The sequence below is a fragment of the Strix uralensis genome, chromosome 10 (genome assembly GCF_047716275.1).
Source record: "Strix uralensis isolate ZFMK-TIS-50842 chromosome 10, bStrUra1, whole genome shotgun sequence".
Classification (NCBI taxonomy): domain Eukaryota; kingdom Metazoa; phylum Chordata; class Aves; order Strigiformes; family Strigidae; genus Strix; species Strix uralensis.
In genome coordinates, this window is record NC_133981.1 from 26882650 (window position 1) to 26908114 (window position 25465).

Sequence of the window (25465 nt, forward strand, 5' to 3'; positions counted from 1 at the left end):
AAGCGATTCTGCGAAGCAATGTGAACACTTCTGTTTCCCAGGCACAGAGAAGGTGCTAGCAGGGAATTCTCTGCCTGCCTTTCCCCAGTGCTCTGCAAGCTCTCCAGGACAACATAAAATCTGGGGCTCTGTGCTTTCTTTCGTCTGAACAAGTGTTACTGTTTTCTGCACAAAAGCGATTCTGCGAAGCAATGTGAACAGGAACAGAGAAGGTGCTAGCAGGGAATTCTCTGCCTGCCTTTCCCCAGTGCTCTGCAAGCTCTCCAGGACAACATAAAATCTGGGGCTCTGTGCTTTCTTTCGTTCTGAACAAGTGTTACTGTTTTCTGCACAAAAGCGATTCTGCGAAGCAATGTGAACACTTCTGTTTCCCAGGCACAGAGAAGGTGCTAGCAGGGAATTCTCTGCCTGCTTTTCCCCAGTGCTCTGCAAGCTCTCCAGGACAACATAAAATCTGGGGCTCTGTGCTTTCTTTCGTACTGAACAAGTGTTACTGTTTTCTGCACAAAAGCGATTCTGCGAAGCAATGTGAAGACTTCTGCTTCCCAGGCACAGAGAAGGTGCTAGCAGGAAATTCTCTGCCTGCCTTTCCCCAGTGCTCTGCAAGCTCTCCAGGACAACATAGAATCTGGGGCTCTGTGCTTTCTTTCGTTCTGAACAAGTGTTACTGTTTTCTGCACAAAAGCGATTCTGCGAAGCAATGGGAACACTTCTGTTTCCCAGGCACAGAGAAGGTGCTAGCAGGGAATTCTCTGCCTGCTTTTCCCCAGTGCTCTGCAAGCTCTCCAGGATAACATAAAATCTGGGGCTCTGTGCTTTCTTTCGTTCTGGGCAAGTGTTACTGTTTTCTGCACAAAAGCGATTCTGCGAAGCAATGTGAAGACTTCTGCTTCCCAGGCACAGAGAAGGTGCTAGCAGGGAATTCTCTGCCTGCCTTTCCCCAGTGCTCTGCAAGCTCTCCAGGACAACATAAAATCTGGGGCTCTGTGCTTTCTTTCATCTGAACAAGTGTTACTGTTTTCTGCACAAAAGCGATTCTGCGAAGCAATGTGAACACTTCTGTTTCCCAGGCACAGAGAAGGTGCTAGCAGGGAATTCTCTGCCTGCTTTTCCCCAGTGCTCTGCAAGCTCTCCAGGACAACATAAAATCTGGGGCTCTGTGCTTTCTTTTGTTCTGAACAAGTGTTACTGTTATCTGCACAAAAGCGATTCTGCGAAGCAATCTGAACACTTCTGTTTCCCAGGCACAGAGAAGGTGCTAGCAGGGAATTCTCTGCCTGCTTTTCCCCAGTACTCTGCAAGCTCTCCAGCACAACATAAAATATGGGGCTCTGTGCTTTCTTTCCTTCTGAACAAGTGTTACTGTTTTCTGCACAAAAGCGATACTGCTAAGAAATGTGAACACTTCTGCTTCCCAGGCACCGAGAACGTGCTAGCAGGGAATTCTCTGCCTGCTTTTCCCCAGTGCTCTGCAAGCTCTCCAGGATAACATAAAATCTGGGGCTCTGTGCTTTCTTTCGTTCTGGGCAAGTGTTACTGTTTTCTGCACAAAAGCGATTCTGCGAAGCAATGTGAAGACTTCTGCTTCCCAGGCACAGAGAAGGTGCTAGCAGGGAATTCTCTGCCTGCCTTTCCCCAGTGCTCTGCAAGCTCTCCAGGACAACATAAAATCTGGGGCTCTGTGCTTTCTTTCATCTGAACAAGTGTTACTGTTTTCTGCACAAAAGCGATTCTGCGAAGCAATGTGAACACTTCTGTTTCCCAGGCACAGAGAAGGTGCTAGCAGGGAATTCTCTGCCTGCTTTTCCCCAGTGCTCTGCAAGCTCTCCAGGACAACATAAAATCTGGGGCTCTGTGCTTTCTTTTGTTCTGAACAAGTGTTACTGTTATCTGCACAAAAGCGATTCTGCGAAGCAATCTGAACACTTCTGTTTCCCAGGCACAGAGAAGGTGCTAGCAGGGAATTCTCTGCCTGCTTTTCCCCAGTACTCTGCAAGCTCTCCAGCACAACATAAAATATGGGGCTCTGTGCTTTCTTTCCTTCTGAACAAGTGTTACTGTTTTCTGCACAAAAGCGATACTGCTAAGAAATGTGAACACTTCTGCTTCCCAGGCACCGAGAACGTGCTAGCAGGGAATTCTCTGCCTGCCTTTCCCCAGTGCTCTGCAAGCTCTCCAGGACAACATAAAATCTGGGGCTCTGTGCTTTCTTTCGTCTGAACAAGTGTTACTGTTTTCTGCACAAAAGCGATTCTGCGAAGCAATGTGAACACTTCTGTTTCCCAGGCACAGAGAAGGTGCTAGCAGGGAATTCTCTGCCTGCTTTTCCCCAGTGCTCTGCAAGCTCTCCAGGACAACATAAAATCTGGGGCTCTGTGCTTTCTTTTGTTCTGAACAAGTGTTACTGTTATCTGCACAAAAGCGATTCTGCGAAGCAATGTGAACACTTCTGTTTCCCAGGCACAGAGAAGGTGCTAGCAGGGAATTCTCTGCCTGCTTTTCCCCAGTACTCTGCAAGCTCTCCAGCACAACATAAAATATGGGGCTCTGTGCTTTCTTTCCTTCTGAACAAGTGTTACTGTTTTCTGCACAAAAGCGATACTGCTAAGAAATGTTAACCCTTCTGTTTCCCAGGCACAGAGAAGGTGCTAGCAGGGAATTCTCTGCCTGCCTTTCCCCAGTGCTCTGCAAGCTCTCCAGGACAACATAAAATCTGGGGCTCTGTGCTTTCTTTCGTTCTGAACAAGTGTTACTGTTTTCTGCACAAAAGCGATTCTGCGAAGCAATGTGAACACTTCTGTTTCCCAGGCACAGAGAAGGTGCTAGCAGGGAATTCTCTGCTTGCTTTTCCCCAGTGCTCTGCAAGCTCTCCAGGACAACATAAAATCTGAGGCTCTGTGCTTTCTTTTGTTCTGAAAAAGTGTTACTGTTGTCTGCACAAAATCGATTCTGTGAAGCAATGTGAAGACTTCTGCTTCCCAGGCACAGAGAAGGTGCTAGCAGGGAATTCTCTGCCTGCTTTTCCCCAGTGCTCTGCAAGCTCTCCAGGACAACATAAAATCTGGGGCTCTGTGCTTTCTTTTGTTCTGAACAAGTGTTACTGTTTTCTGCACAAAAGCGATTCTGCCAAGCAATCTGAACACTTCTGCTTCCCAGGCACAGAGAAGGTGCTAGCAGGGAATTCTCTGCCTGCTTTTCCCCAGTACTCTGCACGCTCTCCAGCACAACATAAAATATGGGGCTCTGTGCTTTCTTTCGTTCTGAACAGGTGTTACTGTTTTCTGCACAAAAGCGATTCTGCGAAGCAATGTGAACACTTCTGTTTCCCAGGCACAGAGAAGGTGCTAGCAGGGAATTCTCTGCCTGCCTTTCCCCAGTGCTCTGCAAGCTCTCCAGGACAACATAAAATCTGGGGCTCTGTGCTTTCTTTCGTCTGAACAAGTGTTACTGTTTTCTGCACAAAAGCGATTCTGCGAAGCAATGTGAACAGGAACAGAGAAGGTGCTAGCAGGGAATTCTCTGCCTGCCTTTCCCCAGTGCTCTGCAAGCTCTCCAGGACAACATAAAATCTGGGGCTCTGTGCTTTCTTTCGTTCTGAACAAGTGTTACTGTTTTCTGCACAAAAGCGATTCTGCGAAGAAATGTGAACACTTCTGTTTCCCAGGCACAGAGAAGGTGCTAGCAGGGAATTCTCTGCCTGCTTTTCCCCAGTACTCTGCAAGCTCTCCAGGACAACATAAAATCTGGGGCTCTGTGCTTTCTTTCGTTCTGAACAGGTGTTATTGTTTTCTGCACAAAAGCGATTCTGCGAAGCAATATGAACACTTCTGCTTCCCAGGCACAGAGAAGGTGCTAGCAGGGAATTCTCTGCCTGCCTTTCCCCAGTGCTCTGCAAGCTCTCCAGGACAACATAAAATCTGGGGCTCTGTGCTTTCTTTCGTTCTGAACAAGTGTTACTGTTTTCTGCACAAAAGCGATTCTGCGAAGCAATGTGAACACTTCTGTTTCCCAGGCACAGAGAAGGTGCTAGCAGGGAATTCTCTGCCTGCTTTTCCCCAGTGCTCTGCAAGCTCTCCAGGACAACATAAAATCTGGGGCTCTGTGCTTTCTTTCGTACTGAACAAGTGTTACTGTTTTCTGCACAAAAGCGATTCTGCGAAGCAATGTGAAGACTTCTGTTTCCCAGGCACAGAGAAGGTGCTAGCAGGGAATTCTCTGCCTGCCTTTCCCCAGTGCTCTGCAAGCTCTCCAGGACAACATAAAATCTGGGGCTCTGTGCTTTCTTTCGTCTGAACAAGTGTTACTGTTTTCTGCACAAAAGCGATTCTGCGAAGCAATGTGAACAGGAACAGAGAAGGTGCTAGCAGGGAATTCTCTGCCTGCCTTTCCCCAGTGCTCTGCAAGCTCTCCAGCACAACATAAAATCTGGGGCTCTGTGCTTTCTTTCGTTCTGAACAAGTGTTACTGTTTTCTGCACAAAAGCGATTCTGCGAAGCAATGTGAACACTTCTGTTTCCCAGGCACAGGGAAGGTGCTAGCAGGGAATTCTCTGCTTGCTTTTCCCCAGTGCTCTGCAAGCTCTCCAGGACAACATAAAATCTGAGGCTCTGTGCTTTCTTTCGTTCTGAACATGTGTTACTGTTGTCTGCACAAAAGCGATTCTGCGAAGCAATGTGAAGACTTCTACTTCCCAGGCACAGAGAAGGTGCTAGCAGGGAATTCTCTGCCTGCTTTTCCCCAGTGCTCTGCAAGCTCTCCAGGACAACATAAAATCTGGGGCTCTGTGCTTTCTTTCGTTCTGAACAAGTGTTACTGTTTTCTGCACAAAAGCGATTCTGCGAAGCAATGTGAACACTTCTGCTTCCCAGGCACAGAGAAGGTGCTAGCAGGGAATTCTCTGCCTGCTTTTCCCCAGTACTCTGCAAGCTCTCCAGCACAACATAAAATATGTGGCTCTGTGCTTTCTTTCCTTCTGAACAAGTGTTACTGTTTTCTGCACAAAAGCGATACTGCTAAGAAATGTGAACACTTCTGCTTCCCAGGCACCGAGAACGTGCTAGCAGGGAATTCTCTGCCTGCCTTTCCCCAGTGCTCTGCAAGCTCTCCAGGACAACATAAAATCTGGGGCTCTGTGCTTTCTTTCGTCTGAACAAGTGTTACAGTTTTCTGCACAAAAGCGATTCTGCGAAGGAATGTGAACAGGCACAGAGAAGGTGCTAGCAGGGAATTCTCTGCCTGCCTTTCCCCAGTGCTCTGCAAGCTCTCCAGGACAACATAAAATCTGGGGCTCTGTGCTTTCTTTCGTTCTGAACAAGTGTTACTGTTTTCTGCACAAAAGCGATTCTGCGAAGCAATGTGAACACTTCTGCTTCCCAGGCACAGAGAAGGTGCTAGCAGGGAATTCTCTGCCTGCTTTTCCCCAGTGCTCTGCAAGCTCTCCAGGACAACATAAAATCTGGGGCTCTGTGCTTTCTTTCGTTCTGAACAGGTGTTATTGTTTTCTGCACAAAACGATTCTGCGAAGCAATGTGAACACTTCTGCTTCCCAGGCACAGAGAAGGTGCTAGCAGGGAATTCTCTGCCTGCCTTTCCCCAGTGCTCTGCAAGCTCTCCAGGACAACATAAAATCTGGGGCTCTGTGCTTTCTTTCCTTCTGAACAAGTGTTACTGTTTTCTGCACAAAAGCGATTCTGCGAAGCAATGGGAACACTTCTCTTTCCCAGGCACAGGGAAGGTGCTAGCAGGGAATTCTCTGCCTGCCTTTCCCCAGTACTCTGCAAGCTCTCCAGGACAACATAAAATCTGGGGCTCTGTGCTTTCTTTCGTTCTGAACAGGTGTTATTGTTTTCTGCACAAAAGCGATTCTGCGAAGCAATGTGAACACTTCTGCTTCCCAGGCACAGAGAAGGTGCTAGCAGGGAATTCTCTGCCTGCCTTTCCCCAGTGCTCTGCAAGCTCTCCAGGACAACATAAAATCTGGGGCTCTGTGCTTTCTTTCGTTCTGAACAAGTGTTACTGTTTTCTGCACAAAAGCGATTCTGCGAAGCAATGTGAAGACTTCTGTTTCCCAGGCACAGAGAAGGTGCTAGCAGGGAATTCTCTGCCTGCTTTTCCCCAGTGCTCTGCAAGCTCTCCAGGACAACATAAAATCTGGGGCTCTGTGCTTTCTTTCGTTCTGAACAAGTGTTACTGTATTCTGCACAAAAGCGATTCTGCGAAGCAATGTGAAGACTTCTGCTTCCCAGGCACAGAGAACGTGCTAGCAGGGAATTCTCTGCCTGCCTTTCCCCAGTGCTCTGCAAGCTCTCCAGGACAACATAAAATCTGGGGCTCTGTGCTTTCTTTCGTTCTGAACAAGTGTTACTGTTTTCTGCACAAAAGCGATTCTGCGAAGCAATGTGAACACTTCTGTTTCCCAGGCACAGAGAAGGTGCTAGCAGGGAATTCTCTGCCTGCTTTTCCCCAGTGCTCTGCAAGCTCTCCAGGACAACATAAAATCTGGGGCTCTGTGCTTTCTTTCGTTCTGAACAAGTGTTACTGTTTTCTGCACAAAAGCGATTCTGCGAAGCAATGGGAACACTTCTGTTTCCCAGGCACAGAGAAGGTGCTAGCAGGGAATTCTCTGCCTGCTTTTCCCCAGTGCTCTGCAAGCTCTCCAGGACAACATAAAATCTGGGGCTCTGTGCTTTCTTTTGTTCTGAAAAAGTGTTACTGTTTTCTGCACAAAAGCGATTCTGCGAAGCAATGTGAAGACTTCTGCTTCCCAGGCACAGAGAAGGTGCTAGCAGGGAATTCTCTGCCTGCCTTTCCCCAGTGCTCTGCAAGCTCTCCAGGACAACATAAAATCTGGGGCTCTGTGCTTTCTTTCGTTCTGAACAAGTGTTACTGTTTTCTGCACAAAAGCGATACTGCTAAGAAATGTGAACACTTCTGCTTCCCAGGCACCGAGAACGTGCTAGCAGGGAATTCTCTGCCTGCCTTTCCCCAGTGCTCTGCAAGCTCTCCAGGACAACATAAAATCTGGGGCTCTGTGCTTTCTTTCGTCTGAACAAGTGTTACTGTTTTCTGCACAAAAGCGATTCTGCGAAGCAATGTGAACACTTCTGTTTCCCAGGCACAGAGAAGGTGCTAGCAGGGAATTCTCTGCCTGCTTTTCCCCAGTGCTCTGCAAGCTCTCCAGGACAACATAAAATCTGGGGCTCTGTGCTTTCTTTTGTTCTGAACAAGTGTTACTGTTATCTGCACAAAAGCGATTCTGCGAAGCAATGTGAACACTTCTGTTTCCCAGGCACAGAGAAGGTGCTAGCAGGGAATTCTCTGCCTGCTTTTCCCCAGTACTCTGCAAGCTCTCCAGCACAACATAAAATATGGGGCTCTGTGCTTTCTTTCCTTCTGAACAAGTGTTACTGTTTTCTGCACAAAAGCGATACTGCTAAGAAATGTTAACCCTTCTGTTTCCCAGGCACAGAGAAGGTGCTAGCAGGGAATTCTCTGCCTGCCTTTCCCCAGTGCTCTGCAAGCTCTCCAGGACAACATAAAATCTGGGGCTCTGTGCTTTCTTTCGTTCTGAACAAGTGTTACTGTTTTCTGCACAAAAGCGATTCTGCGAAGCAATGTGAACACTTCTGTTTCCCAGGCACAGAGAAGGTGCTAGCAGGAAATTCTCTGCTTGCTTTTCCCCAGTGCTCTGCAAGCTCTCCAGGACAACATAAAATCTGAGGCTCTGTGCTTTCTTTTGTTCTGAAAAAGTGTTACTGTTGTCTGCACAAAATCAATTCTGCGAAGCAATGTGAAGACTTCTGCTTCCCAGGCACAGAGAAGGTGCTAGCAGGGAATTCTCTGCCTGCTTTTCCCCAGTGCTCTGCAAGCTCTCCAGGACAACATAAAATCTGGGGCTCTGTGCTTTCTTTTGTTCTGAACAAGTGTTACTGTTTTCTGCACAAAAGCGATTCTGCCAAGCAATCTGAACACTTCTGCTTCCCAGGCACAGAGAAGGTGCTAGCAGGGAATTCTCTGCCTGCTTTTCCCCAGTACTCTGCAAGCTCTCCAGCACAACATAAAATATGGGGCTCTGTGCTTTCTTTCCTTCTGAACAAGTGTTACTGTTTTCTGCACAAAAGCGATTCTGCGAATCAATGTGAACACTTCTGTTTCCCAGGCACAGAGAAGGTGCTAGCAGGGAATTCTCTGCCTGCCTTTCCCCAGTGCTCTGCAAGCTCTCCAGGACAACATAAAATCTGGGGCTCTGTGCTTTCTTTCGTCTGAACAAGTGTTACTGTTTTCTGCACAAAAGCGATTCTGCGAAGCAATGTGAACAGGAACAGAGAAGGTGCTAGCAGGGAATTCTCTGCCTGCCTTTCCCCAGTGCTCTGCAAGCTCTCCAGGACAACATAAAATCTGGGGCTCTGTGCTTTCTTTCGTTCTGAACAGGTGTTACTGTTTTCTGCACAAAAGCGATTCTGCGAAGAAATGTGAACACTTCTGTTTCCCAGGCACAGAGAAGGTGCTAGCAGGGAATTCTCTGCCTGCTTTTCCCCAGTACTCTGCAAGCTCTCCAGGACAACATAAAATCTGGGGCTCTGTGCTTTCTTTCGTTCTGAACAGGTGTTATTGTTTTCTGCACAAAAGCGATTCTGCGAAGCAATATGAACACTTCTGCTTCCCAGGCACAGAGAAGGTGCTAGCAGGGAATTCTCTGCCTGCCTTTCCCCAGTGCTCTGCAAGCTCTCCAGGACAACATAAAATCTGGGGCTCTGTGCTTTCTTTCGTTCTGAACAAGTGTTACTGTTTTCTGCACAAAAGCGATTCTGCGAAGCAATGTGAACACTTCTGTTTCCCAGGCACAGAGAAGGTGCTAGCAGGGAATTCTCTGCCTGCTTTTCCCCAGTGCTCTGCAAGCTCTCCAGCACAACATAAAATCTGGGGCTCTGTGCTTTCTTTCGTACTGAACAAGTGTTACTGTTTTCTGCACAAAAGCGATTCTGCGAAGCAATGTGAACACTTCTGTTTCCCAGGCACAGAGAAGGTGCTAGCAGGGAATTCTCTGCCTGCCTTTCCCCAGTGCTCTGCAAGCTCTCCAGGACAACATAAAATCTGGGGCTCTGTGCTTTCTTTCGTCTGAACAAGTGTTACTGTTTTCTGCACAAAAGCGATTCTGCGAAGCAATGTGAACAGGAACAGAGAAGGTGCTACCAGGGAATTCTCTGCCTGCCTTTCCCCAGTGCTCTGCAAGCTCTCCAGGACAACATAAAATCTGGGGCTCTGTGCTTTCTTTCGTTCTGAACAAGTGTTACTGTTTTCTGCACAAAAGCGATTCTGCGAAGCAATGTGAACACTTCTGTTTCCCAGGCACAGGGAAGGTGCTAGCAGGGAATTCTCTGCTTGCTTTTCCCCAGTGCTCTGCAAGCTCTCCAGGACAACATAAAATCTGGGGCTCTGTGCTTTCTTTTGTTCTGAACAAGTGTTACTGTTTTCTGCACAAAAGCGATTCTGCGAAGCAATGTGAACACTTCTGCTTCCCAGGCACAGAGAAGGTGCTAGCAGGGAATTCTCTGCCTGCTTTTCCCCAGTACTCTCCAAGCTCTCCAGCACAACATAAAATATGGGGCTCTGTGCTTTCTTTCCTTCTGAACAAGTGTTACTGTTTTCTGCACAAAAGCGATTCTGCGAAGCAATGTGAACACTTCTGTTTCCCAGGCACAGAGAAGGTGCTAGCAGGGAATTCTCTGCCTGCCTTTCCCCAGTGCTCTGCAAGCTCTCCAGGACAACATAAAATCTGGGGCTCTGTGCTTTCTTTCGTCTGAACAAGTGTTACTGTTTTCTGCACAAAAGCGATTCTGCGAAGCAATGTGAACAGGAACAGAGAAGGTGCTAGCAGGGAATTCTCTGCCTGCCTTTCCCCAGTGCTCTGCAAGCTCTCCAGGACAACATAAAATCTGGGGCTCTGTGCTTTCTTTCGTTCTGAACAAGTGTTACTGTTTTCTGCACAAAAGCGATTCTGCGAAGAAATGTGAACACTTCTGTTTCCCAGGCACAGAGAAGGTGCTAGCAGGGAATTCTCTGCCTGCTTTTCCCCAGTACTCTGCAAGCTCTCCAGGACAACATAAAATCTGGGGCTCTGTGCTTTCTTTCGTTCTGAACAGGTGTTATTGTTTTCTGCACAAAAGCGATTCTGCGAAGCAATGTGAACACTTCTGCTTCCCAGGCACAGAGAAGGTGCTAGCAGGGAATTCTCTGCCTGCCTTTCCCCAGTGCTCTGCAAGCTCTCCAGGACAACATAAAATCTGGGGCTCTGTGCTTTCTTTCGTTCTGAACAAGTGTTACTGTTTTCTGCACAAAAGCGATTCTGCGAAGCAATGTGAAGACTTCTGTTTCCCAGGCACAGAGAAGGTGCTAGCAGGGAATTCTCTGCCTGCCTTTCCCCAGTACTCTGCAAGCTCTCCAGCACAACATAAAATATGTGGCTCTGTGCTTTCTTTCCTTCTGAACAAGTGTTACTGTTTTCTGCACAAAAGCGATACTGCTAAGAAATGTGAACACTTCTGCTTCCCAGGCACCGAGAAGGTGCTAGCAGGGAATTCTCTGCCTGCCTTTCCCCAGTGCTCTGCAAGCTCTCCAGGACAACATAAAATCTGGGGCTCTGTGCTTTCTTTCGTTCTGAACAAGTGTTACAGTTTTCTGCACAAAAGCGATTCTGCGAAGGAATGTGAACAGGCACAGAGAAGGTGCTAGCAGGGAATTCTCTGCCTGCCTTTCCCCAGTGCTCTGCAAGCTCTCCAGGACAACATAAAATCTGGGGCTCTGTGCTTTCTTTCGTTCTGAACAAGTGTTACTGTTTTCTGCACAAAAGCGATTCTGCGAAGCAATGTGAACACTTCTGTTTCCCAGGCACAGAGAAGGTGCTAGCAGGGAATTCTCTGCCTGCTTTTCCCCAGTGCTCTGCAAGCTCTCCAGGACAACATAAAATCTGGGGCTCTGTGCTTTCTTTCGTTCTGAACAGGTGTTATTGTTTTCTGCACAAAACGATTCTGCGAAGCAATGTGAACACTTCTGCTTCCCAGGCACAGAGAAGGTGCTAGCAGGGAATTCTCTGCCTGCCTTTCCCCAGTGCTCTGCAAGCTCTCCAGGACAACATAAAATCTGGGGCTCTGTGCTTTCTTTCCTTCTGAACAAGTGTTACTGTTTTCTGCACAAAAGCGATTCTGCGAAGCAATGTGAACACTTCTCTTTCCCAGGCACAGGGAAGGTGCTAGCAGGGAATTCTCTGCCTGCCTTTCCCCAGTACTCTGCAAGCTCTCCAGGACAACATAAAATCTGGGGCTCTGTGCTTTCTTTCGTTCTGAACAGGTGTTATTGTTTTCTGCACAAAAGCGATTCTGCGAAGCAATGTGAACACTTCTGCTTCCCAGGCACAGAGAAGGTGCTAGCAGGGAATTCTCTGCCTGCCTTTCCCCAGTGCTCTGCAAGCTCTCCAGGACAACATAAAATCTGGGGCTCTGTGCTTTCTTTCGTTCTGAACAAGTGTTACTGTTTTCTGCACAAAAGCGATTCTGCGAAGCAATGTGAAGACTTCTGTTTCCCAGGCACAGAGAAGGTGCTAGCAGGGAATTCTCTGCCTGCCTTTCCCCAGTGCTCTGCAAGCTCTCCAGCACAACATAAAATCTGGGGCTCTGTGCTTTCTTTCGTCTGAACAAGTGTTACTGTTATCTGCACAAAAGCGATTCTGCGAAGCAATGTGAACACTTCTGTTTCCCAGGCACAGAGAAGGTGCTAGCAGGGAATTCTCTGCCTGCTTTTCCCCAGTGCTCTGCAAGCTCTCCAGCACAACATAAAATCTGGGGCTCTGTGCTTTCTTTCGTACTGAACAAGTGTTACTGTTTTCTGCACAAAAGCGATTCTGCGAAGCAATGTGAACACTTCTGTTTCCCAGGCACAGAGAAGGTGCTAGCAGGGAATTCTCTGCCTGCCTTTCCCCAGTGCTCTGCAAGCTCTCCAGGACAACATAAAATCTGGGGCTCTGTGCTTTCTTTCGTCTGAACAAGTGTTACTGTTTTCTGCACAAAAGCGATTCTGCGAAGCAATGTGAACAGGAACAGAGAAGGTGCTACCAGGGAATTCTCTGCCTGCCTTTCCCCAGTGCTCTGCAAGCTCTCCAGGACAACATAAAATCTGGGGCTCTGTGCTTTCTTTCGTTCTGAACAAGTGTTACTGTTTTCTGCACAAAAGCGATTCTGCGAAGCAATGTGAACACTTCTGTTTCCCAGGCACAGGGAAGGTGCTAGCAGGGAATTCTCTGCTTGCTTTTCCCCAGTGCTCTGCAAGCTCTCCAGGACAACATAAAATCTGGGGCTCTGTGCTTTCTTTTGTTCTGAACAAGTGTTACTGTTTTCTGCACAAAAGCGATTCTGCGAAGCAATGTGAACACTTCTGCTTCCCAGGCACAGAGAAGGTGCTAGCAGGGAATTCTCTGCCTGCTTTTCCCCAGTACTCTCCAAGCTCTCCAGCACAACATAAAATATGGGGCTCTGTGCTTTCTTTCCTTCTGAACAAGTGTTACTGTTTTCTGCACAAAAGCGATTCTGCGAAGCAATGTGAACACTTCTGTTTCCCAGGCACAGAGAAGGTGCTAGCAGGGAATTCTCTGCCTGCCTTTCCCCAGTGCTCTGCAAGCTCTCCAGGACAACATAAAATCTGGGGCTCTGTGCTTTCTTTCGTCTGAACAAGTGTTACTGTTTTCTGCACAAAAGCGATTCTGCGAAGCAATGTGAACAGGAACAGAGAAGGTGCTAGCAGGGAATTCTCTGCCTGCCTTTCCCCAGTGCTCTGCAAGCTCTCCAGGACAACATAAAATCTGGGGCTCTGTGCTTTCTTTCGTTCTGAACAAGTGTTACTGTTTTCTGCACAAAAGCGATTCTGCGAAGAAATGTGAACACTTCTGTTTCCCAGGCACAGAGAAGGTGCTAGCAGGGAATTCTCTGCCTGCTTTTCCCCAGTACTCTGCAAGCTCTCCAGGACAACATAAAATCTGGGGCTCTGTGCTTTCTTTCGTTCTGAACAGGTGTTATTGTTTTCTGCACAAAAGCGATTCTGCGAAGCAATGTGAACACTTCTGCTTCCCAGGCACAGAGAAGGTGCTAGCAGGGAATTCTCTGCCTGCCTTTCCCCAGTGCTCTGCAAGCTCTCCAGGACAACATAAAATCTGGGGCTCTGTGCTTTCTTTCGTTCTGAACAAGTGTTACTGTTTTCTGCACAAAAGCGATTCTGCGAAGCAATGTGAAGACTTCTGTTTCCCAGGCACAGAGAAGGTGCTAGCAGGGAATTCTCTGCCTGCCTTTCCCCAGTACTCTGCAAGCTCTCCAGCACAACATAAAATATGTGGCTCTGTGCTTTCTTTCCTTCTGAACAAGTGTTACTGTTTTCTGCACAAAAGCGATACTGCTAAGAAATGTGAACACTTCTGCTTCCCAGGCACCGAGAACGTGCTAGCAGGGAATTCTCTGCCTGCCTTTCCCCAGTGCTCTGCAAGCTCTCCAGGACAACATAAAATCTGGGGCTCTGTGCTTTCTTTCGTTCTGAACAAGTGTTACAGTTTTCTGCACAAAAGCGATTCTGCGAAGGAATGTGAACAGGCACAGAGAAGGTGCTAGCAGGGAATTCTCTGCCTGCCTTTCCCCAGTGCTCTGCAAGCTCTCCAGGACAACATAAAATCTGGGGCTCTGTGCTTTCTTTCGTTCTGAACAAGTGTTACTGTTTTCTGCACAAAAGCGATTCTGCGAAGCAATGTGAACACTTCTGTTTCCCAGGCACAGAGAAGGTGCTAGCAGGGAATTCTCTGCCTGCTTTTCCCCAGTGCTCTGCAAGCTCTCCAGGACAACATAAAATCTGGGGCTCTGTGCTTTCTTTCGTTCTGAACAGGTGTTATTGTTTTCTGCACAAAACGATTCTGCGAAGCAATGTGAACACTTCTGTTTCCCAGGCACAGAGAAGGTGCTAGCAGGGAATTCTCTGCCTGCCTTTCCCCAGTGCTCTGCAAGCTCTCCAGGACAACATAAAATCTGGGGCTCTGTGCTTTCTTTCCTTCTGAACAAGTGTTACTGTTTTCTGCACAAAAGCGATTCTGCGAAGCAATGTGAACACTTCTCTTTCCCAGGCACAGGGAAGGTGCTAGCAGGGAATTCTCTGCCTGCCTTTCCCCAGTACTCTGCAAGCTCTCCAGGACAACATAAAATCTGGGGCTCTGTGCTTTCTTTCGTTCTGAACAGGTGTTATTGTTTTCTGCACAAAAGCGATTCTGCGAAGCAATGTGAACACTTCTGCTTCCCAGGCACAGAGAAGGTGCTAGCAGGGAATTCTCTGCCTGCCTTTCCCCAGTGCTCTGCAAGCTCTCCAGGACAACATAAAATCTGGGGCTCTGTGCTTTCTTTCGTTCTGAACAAGTGTTACTGTTTTCTGCACAAAAGCGATTCTGCGAAGCAATGTGAAGACTTCTGTTTCCCAGGCACAGAGAAGGTGCTAGCAGGGAATTCTCTGCCTGCCTTTCCCCAGTGCTCTGCAAGCTCTCCAGCACAACATAAAATCTGGGGCTCTGTGCTTTCTTTCGTCTGAACAAGTGTTACTGTTATCTGCACAAAAGCGATTCTGCGAAGCAATGTGAACACTTCTGTTTCCCAGGCACAGAGAAGGTGCTAGCAGGGAATTCTCTGCCTGCTTTTCCCCAGTACTCTGCAAGCTCTCCAGCACAACATAAAATATGGGGCTCTGTGCTTTCTTTCCTTCTGAACAAGTGTTACTGTTTTCTGCACAAAAGCGATACTGCTAAGAAATGTGAACACTTCTGCTTCCCAGGCACCGAGAACGTGCTAGCAGGGAATTCTCTGCCTGCCTTTCCCCAGTGCTCTGCAAGCTCTCCAGGACAACATAAAATCTGGGGCTCTGTGCTTTCTTTCGTTCTGAACAAGTGTTACAGTTTTCTGCACAAAAGCGATTCTGCGAAGGAATGTGAACAGGCACAGAGAAGGTGCTAGCAGGGAATTCTCTGCCTGCCTTTCCCCAGTGCTCTGCAAGCTCTCCAGGACAACATAAAATCTGGGGCTCTGTGCTTTCTTTCGTTCTGAACAAGTGTTACTGTTTTCTGCACAAAAGCGATTCTGCGAAGCAATGTGAACACTTCTGTTTCCCAGGCACAGAGAAGGTGCTAGCAGGGAATTCTCTGCCTGCTTTTCCCCAGTGCTCTGCAAGCTCTCCAGGACAACATAAAATCTGGGGCTCTGTGCTTTCTTTCGTTCTGAACAGTTGTTATTGTTTTCTGCACAAAAGCGATTCTGCGAAGCAATGTGAAGACTTCTGCTTCCCAGGCACAGAGAAGGTGCTAGCAGGGAATTCTCTGCCTGCCTTTCCCCAGTGCTCTGCAAGCTCTCCAGGACAACATAAAATCTGGGGCTCTGTGCTTTCTTTCGTCTGAACAAGTGTTACTGTTTTCTGCACAAAAGCGATTCTGCGAAGCAATGTGAACACTTCTGTTTCCCAGGCACAGAGAAGGTGCTAGCAGGGAATTCTCTGCCTGCTTTTCCCCAGTACTCTGCAAGCTCTCCAGCACAACATAAAATATGGGGCTCTGTGCTTTCTTTCGTTCTGAACAAGTGTTACTGTTTTCTGCACAAAAGCGATTCTGCGAAGCAATGTGAAGACTTCTGTTTCCCAGGCACAGAGAAGGTGCTAGCAGGGAATTCTCTGCCTGCTTTTCCCCAGTGCTCTGCAAGCTCTCCAGGACAACATAAAATCTGGGGCTCTGTGCTTTCTTTCGTTCTGAACAAGTGTTACTGTTTTCTGCACAAAAGCGATTCTGCGAAGCAATGTGAAGACTTCTGCTTCCCAGGCACAGAGAAGGTGCTAGCAGGGAATTCTCTGCCTGCCTTTCCCCAGTGCTCTGCAAGCTCTCCAGGACAACATAAAATCTGGGGCTCTGTGCTTTCTTTCGTCTGAACAAGTGTTACTGTTTTCTGCACAAAAGCGATTCTGCGAAGCAATGTGAACACTTCTGTTTCCCAGGCACAGAGAAGGTGCTAGCAGGGAATTCTCTGCCTGCTTTTCCCCAGTGCTCTGCAAGCTCTCCAGCACAACATAAAATCTGGGGCTCTGTGCTTTCTTTTGTTCTGAACAAGTGTTACTGTTATCTGCACAAAAGCGATTCTGCGAAGCAATGTGAACACTTCTGTTTCCCAGGCACAGAGAAGGTGCTAGCAGGGAATTCTCTGCCTGCTTTTCCCCAGTACTCTGCAAGCTCTCCAGCACAACATAAAATATGGGGCTCTGTGCTTTCTTTCCTTCTGAACAAGTGTTACTGTTTTCTGCACAAAAGCGATATTGCTAAGAAATGTGAACACTTCTGCTTCCCAGGCACCGAGAACGTGCTAGCAGGGAATTCTCTGCCTGCCTTTCCCCAGTGCTCTGCAAGCTCTCCAGGACAACATAAAATCTGGGGCTCTGTGCTTTCTTTCGTTCTGAACAAGTGTTACAGTTTTCTGCACAAAAGCGATTCTGCGAAGGAATGTGAACAGGCACAGAGAAGGTGCTAGCAGGGAATTCTCTGCCTGCCTTTCCCCAGTGCTCTGCAAGCTCTCCAGGACAACATAAAATCTGGGGCTCTGTGCTTTCTTTCGTTCTGAACAAGTGTTACTGTTTTCTGCACAAAAGCGATTCTGCGAAGAAATGTGAACACTTCTGTTTCCCAGGCACAGAGAAGGTGCTAGCAGGGAATTCTCTGCCTGCTTTTCCCCAGTGCTCTGCAAGCTCTCCAGCACAACATAAAATCTGGGGCTCTGTGCTTTCTTTCGTTCTGAACAGGTGTTATTGTTTTCTGCACAAAACGATTCTGCGAAGCAATGTGAACACTTCTGCTTCCCAGGCACAGAGAAGGTGCTAGCAGGGAATTCTCTGCCTGCCTTTCCCCAGTGCTCTGCAAGCTCTCCAGGACAACATAAAATCTGGGGCTCTGTGCTTTCTTTCGTTCTGAACAAGTGTTACAGTTTTCTGCACAAAAGCGATTCTGCGAAGGAATGTGAACAGGCACAGAGAAGGTGCTAGCAGGGAATTCTCTGCCAGCCTTTCCCCAGTGCTCTGCAAGCTCTCCAGGACAACATAAAATCTGGGGCTCTGTGCTTTCTTTCGTTCTGAACAAGTGTTACTGTTTTCTGCACAAAAGCGATTCTGCGAAGCAATGTGAACACTTCTGTTTCCCAGGCACAGAGAAGGTGCTAGCAGGGAATTCTCTGCCTGCTTTTCCCCAGTGCTCTGCAAGCTCTCCAGGACAACATAAAATCTGGGGCTCTGTGCTTTCTTTCGTTCTGAACAGGTGTTATTGTTTTCTGCACAAAACGATTCTGCGAAGCAATGTGAACACTTCTGTTTCCCAGGCACAGAGAAGGTGCTAGCAGGGAATTCTCTGCCTGCCTTTCCCCAGTGCTCTGCAAGCTCTCCAGGACAACATAAAATCTGGGGCTCTGTGCTTTCTTTCCTTCTGAACAAGTGTTACTGTTTTCTGCACAAAAGCGATTCTGCGAAGCAATGTGAACACTTCTCTTTCCCAGGCACAGGGAAGGTGCTAGCAGGGAATTCTCTGCCTGCCTTTCCCCAGTACTCTGCAAGCTCTCCAGGACAACATAAAATCTGGGGCTCTGTGCTTTCTTTCGTTCTGAACAGGTGTTATTGTTTTCTGCACAAAAGCGATTCTGCGAAGCAATGTGAACACTTCTGCTTCCCAGGCACAGAGAAGGTGCTAGCAGGGAATTCTCTGCCTGCCTTTCCCCAGTGCTCTGCAAGCTCTCCAGGACAACATAAAATCTGGGGCTCTGTGCTTTCTTTCGTTCTGAACAAGTGTTACTGTTTTCTGCACAAAAGCGATTCTGCGAAGCAATGTGAAGACTTCTGTTTCCCAGGCACAGAGAAGGTGCTAGCAGGGAATTCTCTGCCTGCCTTTCCCCAGTGCTCTGCAAGCTCTCCAGCACAACATAAAATCTGGGGCTCTGTGCTTTCTTTCGTCTGAACAAGTGTTACTGTTATCTGCACAAAAGCGATTCTGCGAAGCAATGTGAACACTTCTGTTTCCCAGGCACAGAGAAGGTGCTAGCAGGGAATTCTCTGCCTGCTTTTCCCCAGTACTCTGCAAGCTCTCCAGCACAACATAAAATATGGGGCTCTGTGCTTTCTTTCCTTCTGAACAAGTGTTACTGTTTTCTGCACAAAAGCGATACTGCTAAGAAATGTGAACACTTCTGCTTCCCAGGCACCGAGAACGTGCTAGCAGGGAATTCTCTGCCTGCCTTTCCCCAGTGCTCTGCAAGCTCTCCAGGACAACATAAAATCTGGGGCTCTGTGCTTTCTTTCGTTCTGAACAAGTGTTACAGTTTTCTGCACAAAAGCGATTCTGCGAAGGAATGTGAACAGGCACAGAGAAGGTGCTAGCAGGGAATTCTCTGCCTGCCTTTCCCCAGTGCTCTGCAAGCTCTCCAGGACAACATAAAATCTGGGGCTCTGTGCTTTCTTTCGTTCTGAACAAGTGTTACTGTTTTCTGCACAAAAGCGATTCTGCGAAGCAATGTGAACACTTCTGTTTCCCAGGCACAGAGAAGGTGCTAGCAGGGAATTCTCTGCCTGCTTTTCCCCAGTGCTCTGCAAGCTCTCCAGGACAACATAAAATCTGGGGCTCTGTGCTTTCTTTCGTTCTGAACAGTTGTTATTGTTTTCTGCACAAAAGCGATTCTGCGAAGCAATGTGAACACTTCTGCTTCCCAGGCACAGAGAAGGTGCTAGCAGGGAATTCTCTGCCTGCCTTTCCCCAGTGCTCTGCAAGCTCTCCAGGACAACATAAAATCTGGGGCTCTGTGCTTTCTTTCGTCTGAACAAGTGTTACTGTTTTCTGCACAAAAGCGATTCTGCGAAGCAATGTGAAGACTTCTGCTTCCCAGGCACAGAGAAGGTGCTAGCAGGGAATTCTCTGCCTGCCTTTCCCCAGTGCTCTGCAAGCTCTCCAGGACAACATAAAATCTGGGGCTCTGTGCTTTCTTTCGTCTGAACAAGTGTTACTGTTTTCTGCACAAAAGCGATTCTGCGAAGCAATGTGAACACTTCTGTTTCCCAGGCACAGAGAAGGTGCTAGCAGGGAATTCTCTGCCTGCTTTTCCCCAGTGCTCTGCAAGCTCTCCAGCACAACATAAAATCTGGGGCTCTGTGCTTTCTTTTGTTCTGAACAAGTGTTACTGTTATCTGCACAAAAGCGATTCTGCGAAGCAATGTGAACACTTCTGTTTCCCAGGCACAGAGAAGGTGCTAGCAGGGAATTCTCTGCCTGCTTTTCCCCAGTACTCTGCAAGCTCTCCAGCACAACATAAAATATGGGGCTCTGTGCTTTCTTTCCTTCTGAACAAGTGTTACTGTTTTCTGCACAAAAGCGATATTGCTAAGAAATGTGAACACTTCTGCTTCCCAGGCACCGAGAACGTGCTAGCAGGGAATTCTCTGCCTGCCTTTCCCCAGTGCTCTGCAAGCTCTCCAGGACAACATAAAATCTGGGGCTCTGTGCTTTCTTTCGTTCTGAACAAGTGTTACAGTTTTCTGCACAAAAGCGATTCTGCGAAGGAATGTGAACAGGCACAGAGAAGGTGCTAGCAGGGAATTCTCTGCCTGCCTTTCCCCAGTGCTCTGCAAGCTCTCCAGGACAACATAAAATCTGGGGCTCTGTGCTTTCTTTCGTTCTGAACAAGTGTTACTGTTTTCTGCACAAAAGCGATTCTGCGAAGAAATGTGAACACTTCTGTTTCCCAGGCACAGAGAAGGTGCTAGCAGGGAATTCTCTGCCTGCTTTTCCCCAGTGCTCTGCAAGCTCTCCAGCACAACATAAAATCTGGGGCTCTGTGCTTTCTTTCGTTCTGAACAGGTGTTATTGTTTTCTGCACAAAACGATTCTGCGAAGCAATGTGAACACTTCTGCTTCCCAGGCACAGAGAAGGTGCTAGCAGGGAATTCTCTGCCTGCCTTTCCCCAGTGCTCTGCAAGCTCTCCAGGACAACATAAAATCTGGGGCTCTGTGCTTTCTTTCGTTCTGAACAAGTGTTACTGTTTTCTGCACAAAAGCGATTCTGCGAAGCAATGTGAACACTTCTGTTTCCCAGGCACAGAGAAGGTGCTAGCAGGGAATTCTCTGCCTGCTTTTCCCCAGTGCTCTGCAAGCTCTCCAGGACAACATAAAATCTGGGGCTCTGTGCTTTCTTTCCTTCTGAACAAGTGTTATTGTTTTCTGCACAAAAGCGATTCTGCGAAGCAATGTGAAGACTTCTGCTTCCCAGGCACAGAGAAGGTGCTAGCAGGGAATTCTCTGCCTGCCTTTCCCCAGTGCTCTGCATGCTCTCCAGGACAACATAAAATCTGGGGCTCTGTGCTTTCTTTCGTCTGAACAAGTGTTACTGTTTTCTGGACAAAAGCGATACTGCTAAGAAATGTTAACCCTTCTGTTTCCCAGGCACAGAGAAGGTGCTAGCAGGGAATTCTCTGCCTGCTTTTCCCCAGTGCTCTGCAAGCTCTCCAGGACAACATAAAATCTGGGGCTCTGTGCTTTCTTTTGTTCTGAAAAAGTGTTACTGTTATCTGCACAAAAGCGATTCTGCCAAGCAATGTGAACACTTCTGCTTCCCAGGCACAGAGAAGGTGCTAGCAGGGAATTCTCTGCCTGCTTTTCCCCAGTGCTCTGCAAGCTCTCCAGGACAACATAAAATCTGGGGCTCTGTGCTTTCTTTCCTTCTGAACAAGTGTTACTGTTTTCTGCACAAAAGCGATTCTGCGAAGCAATGGGAACACTTCTCTTTCCCAGGCACAGGGAAGGTGCTAGCAGGGAATTCTCTGCCTGCCTTTCCCCAGTGCTCTGCAAGCTCTCCAGGACAACATAAAATCTGGGGCTCTGTGCTTTCTTTCGTTCTGAACAAGTGTTACTGTTTTCTGCACAAAAGCGATTCTGCGAAGCAATGTGAACACTTCTGTTTCCCAGGCACAGAGAAGGTGCTAGCAGGGAATTCTCTGCCTGCTTTTCCCCAGTGCTCTGTAAGCTCTCCAGGACAACATAAAATCTGGGGCTCTGTGCTTTCTTTCGTTCTGAACAAGTGTTACTGTTTTCTGCACAAAAGCGATTCTGCGAAGCAATGTGACCACTTCTGCTTCCCAGGCACAGAGAAGGTGCTAGCAGGGAATTCTCTGCCTGCCTTTCCCCAGTGCTCTGCAAGCTCTCCAGGACAACAGCAAATCTGGGGCTCTGTGCTTTCTTTCGTTCTGAACAAGTGTTACTGTTTTCTGCACAAAAGCGATTCTGCGAAGCAATGTGAAGACTTCTGCTTCCCAGGCACAGAGAAGGTGCTAGCAGGGAATTCTCTGCCTGCCTTTCCCCAGTGCTCTGCAAGCTCTCCAGGACAACATAAAATCTGGGGCTCTGTGCTTTCTTTCGTTCTGAACAAGTGTTACTGTTTTCTGCACAAAATCGATTCTGCGAAGCAATGTGAACACTTCTGTTTCCCAGGCACAGAGAAGGTGCTAGCAGGGAATTCTCTGCCTGCTTTTCCCCAGTGCTCTGCAAGCTCTCCAGGACAACATAAAATCTGGGGCTCTGTGCTTTCTTTCGTTCTGAACAAGTGTTACTGTTTTCTGCACAAAAGCGATTCTGCGAAGCAATGTGAACACTTCTGTTTCCCAGGCACAGAGAAGGTGCTAGCAGGGAATTCTCTGCCTGCTTTTCCCCAGTGCTCTGCAAGCTCTCCAGGACAACATAAAATCTGGGGCTCTGTGCTTTCTTTCGTACTGAACAAGTGTTACTGTTTTCTGCACAAAAGCGATTCTGCGAAGCAATGTGAACACTTCTGCTTCCCAGGCACAGAGAAGGTGCTAGCAGGAAATTCTCTGCCTGCCTTTCCCCAGTGCTCTGCAAGCTCTCCAGGACAACATAGAATCTGGGGCTCTGTGCTTTCTTTCGTTCTGAACAGTTGTTATTGTTTTCTGCACAAAAGCGATTCTGCGAAGCAATGTGAAGACTTCTGCTTCCCAGGCACAGAGAAGGTGCTAGCAGGGAATTCTCTGCCTGCCTTTCCCCAGTGCTCTGCAAGCTCTCCAGGACAACATAAAATCTGGGGCTCTGTGCTTTCTTTCGTCTGAACAAGTGTTACTGTTTTCTGCACAAAAGCGATTCTGCGAAGCAATGTGAACACTTCTGTTTCCCAGGCACAGAGAAGGTGCTAGCAGGGAATTCTCTGCCTGCTTTTCCCCAGTACTCTGCAAGCTCTCCAGCACAACATAAAATATGGGGCTCTGTGCTTTCTTTCGTTCTGAACAAGTGTTACTGTTTTCTGCACAAAAGCGATTCTGCGAAGCAATGTGAACACTTCTGTTTCCCAGGCACAGAGAAGGTGCTAGCAGGGAATTCTCTGCCTGCTTTTCCCCAGTGCTCTGCAAGCTCTCCAGGACAACATAAAATCTGGGGCTCTGTGCTTTCTTTCGTCTGAACAAGTGTTACTGTTTTCTGCACAAAAGCGATTCTGCGAAGCAATGTGAACACTTCTGTTTCCCAGGCACAGAGAAGGTGCTAGCAGGGAATTCTCTGCCTGCTTTTCCCCAGTGCTCTGCAAGCTCTCCAGCACAACATAAAATCTGGGGCTCTGTGCTTTCTTTTGTTCTGAACAAGTGTTACTGTTATCTGCACAAAAGCGATTCTGCGAAGCAATGTGAACACTTCTGTTTCCCAGGCACAGAGAAGGTGCTAGCAGGGAATTCTCTGCCTGCTTTTCCCCAGTACTCTGCAAGCTCTCCAGCACAACATAAAATATGGGGCTCTGTGCTTTCTTTCCTTCTGAACAAGTGTTACTGTTTTCTGCACAAAAGCGATATTGCTAAGAAATGTGAACACTTCTGCTTCCCAGGCACCGAGAACGTGCTAGCAGGGAATTCTCTGCCTGCCTTTCCCCAGTGCTCTGCAAGCTCTCCAGGACAACATAAAATCTGGGGCTCTGTGCTTTCTTTCGTTCTGAACAAGTGTTACAGTTTTCTGCACAAAAGCGATTCTGCGAAGGAATGTGAACAGGCACAGAGAAGGTGCTAGCAGGGAATTCTCTGCCTGCCTTTCCCCAGTGCTCTGCAAGCTCTCCAGGACAACATAAAATCTGGGGCTCTGTGCTTTCTTTCGTTCTGAACAAGTGTTACTGTTTTCTGCACAAAAGCGATTCTGCGAAGAAATGTGAACACTTCTGTTTCCCAGGCACAGAGAAGGTGCTAGCAGGGAATTCTCTGCCTGCTTTTCCCCAGTGCTCTGCAAGCTCTCCAGCACAACATAAAATCTGGGGCTCTGTGCTTTCTTTCGTTCTGAACAGGTGTTATTGTTTTCTGCACAAAACGATTCTGCGAAGCAATGTGAACACTTCTGCTTCCCAGGCACAGAGAAGGTGCTAGCAGGGAATTCTCTGCCTGCCTTTCCCCAGTGCTCTGCAAGCTCTCCAGGACAACATAAAATCTGGGGCTCTGTGCTTTCTTTCGTTCTGAACAAGTGTTACTGTTTTCTGCACAAAAGCGATTCTGCGAAGCAATGTTAACCCTTCTGTTTCCCAGGCACAGAGAAGGTGCTAGCAGGGAATTCTCTGCCTGCTTTTCCCCAGTGCTCTGCAAGCTCTCCAGGACAACATAAAATCTGGGGCTCTGTGCTTTCTTTTGTTCTGAAAAAGTGTTACTGTTATCTGCACAAAAGCGATTCTGCCAAGCAATGTGAACACTTCTGCTTCCCAGGCACAGAGAAGGTGCTAGCAGGGAATTCTCTGCCTGCTTTTCCCCAGTGCTCTGCAAGCTCTCCAGGACAACATAAAATCTGGGGCTCTGTGCTTTCTTTCCTTCTGAACAAGTGTTACTGTTTTCTGCACAAAAGCGATTCTGCGAAGCAATGGGAACACTTCTCTTTCCCAGGCACAGGGAAGGTGCTAGCAGGGAATTCTCTGCCTGCCTTTCCCCAGTGCTCTGCAAGCTCTCCAGGACAACATAAAATCTGGGGCTCTGTGCTTTCTTTCGTTCTGAACAAGTGTTACTGTTTTCTGCACAAAAGCGATTCTGCGAAGCAATGTGAACACTTCTGTTTCCCAGGCACAGAGAAGGTGCTAGCAGGGAATTCTCTGCCTGCTTTTCCCCAGTGCTCTGTAAGCTCTCCAGGACAACATAAAATCTGGGGCTCTGTGCTTTCTTTCGTTCTGAACAAGTGTTACTGTTTTCTGCACAAAAGCGATTCTGCGAAGCAATGTGACCACTTCTGCTTCCCAGGCACAGAGAAGGTGCTAGCAGGGAATTCTCTGCCTGCCTTTCCCCAGTGCTCTGCAAGCTCTCCAGGACAACAGCAAATCTGGGGCTCTGTGCTTTCTTTCGTTCTGAACAAGTGTTACTGTTTTCTGCACAAAAGCGATTCTGCGAAGCAATGTGAAGACTTCTGCTTCCCAGGCACAGAGAAGGTGCTAGCAGGGAATTCTCTGCCTGCCTTTCCCCAGTGCTCTGCAAGCTCTCCAGGACAACATAAAATCTGGGGCTCTGTGCTTTCTTTCGTTCTGAACAAGTGTTACTGTTTTCTGCACAAAATCGATTCTGCGAAGCAATGTGAACACTTCTGTTTCCCAGGCACAGAGAAGGTGCTAGCAGGGAATTCTCTGCCTGCTTTTCCCCAGTGCTCTGCAAGCTCTCCAGGACAACATAAAATCTGGGGCTCTGTGCTTTCTTTCGTTCTGAACAAGTGTTACTGTTTTCTGCACAAAAGCGATTCTGCGAAGCAATGTGAACACTTCTGTTTCCCAGGCACAGAGAAGGTGCTAGCAGGGAATTCTCTGCCTGCTTTTCCCCAGTGCTCTGCAAGCTCTCCAGGACAACATAAAATCTGGGGCTCTGTGCTTTCTTTCGTACTGAACAAGTGTTACTGTTTTCTGCACAAAAGCGATTCTGCGAAGCAATGTGAACACTTCTGCTTCCCAGGCACAGAGAAGGTGCTAGCAGGAAATTCTCTGCCTGCCTTTCCCCAGTGCTCTGCAAGCTCTCCAGGACAACATAGAATCTGGGGCTCTGTGCTTTCTTTTGTTCTGAACAAGTGTTAGTGTTTTCTGCACAAAAGCGATTCTGCGAAGCAATGTGAAGACTTCTGCTTCCCAGGCACAGAGAAGGTGCTAGCAGGGAATTCTCTGCCTGCCTTTCCCCAGTGCTCTGCAAGCTCTCCAGGACAACATAAAATCTGGGGCTCTGTGCTTTCTTTCGTTCTGAACAAGTGTTACTGTTTTCTGCACAAAAGCGATTCTGCGAAGCAATGTGAACAGGCACAGAGAAGGTGCTAGCAGGGAATTCTCTGCCTGCCTTTCCCCAGTGCTCTGCAAGCTCTCCAGGACAACATAAAATCTGGGGCTCTGTGCTTTCTTTCGTTCTGAAC